Below are 434 nucleotides of genomic sequence, written 5' to 3'. Positions count from 1 at the left end.
TCGCCTGCAGCCATAACAAAAGGCTTGCTTGATTTCTCTATTCAGGAGGTGGGAGAGTAAAGCAATAAATATGCAATGTGCTTTCCTCTGTGGAAAAGGAAGCGCAAAACCACAACAAACAGGAACAGACAACAGCATTTGGAGATAACACTGCTAAAATAGAGACAAGTTGCAGCCTGAGGGCATTAACCTGCCTTCCCTTAAACTTCTGCTGTGTAGAATAGTTGCCTACAGGACGCTGTTTTGCTGAACTGTTTAGCATCCAATGATCATTAGCTGGGCCACATCAAACCAAAGGATGACCAAATGAACTTTTGTCCTTCCTTCCATGCTGTTTTATCCTGAACCATAAATGAAACCAACTTCCATCATCCATCCTTTATAAATTTTCACTTTACCCTCCCTGTCATTTATCTATTGTGTCCAGGGTTTTT

This window comes from Malurus melanocephalus, unplaced genomic scaffold (assembly GCF_030028575.1).
Source record: "Malurus melanocephalus ecotype Western Australia unplaced genomic scaffold, MMel_1.1 scaffold_168, whole genome shotgun sequence".
Classification (NCBI taxonomy): Eukaryota; Metazoa; Chordata; class Aves; order Passeriformes; family Maluridae; genus Malurus; species Malurus melanocephalus.
This window is presented reverse-complemented; position numbering follows the sequence as displayed.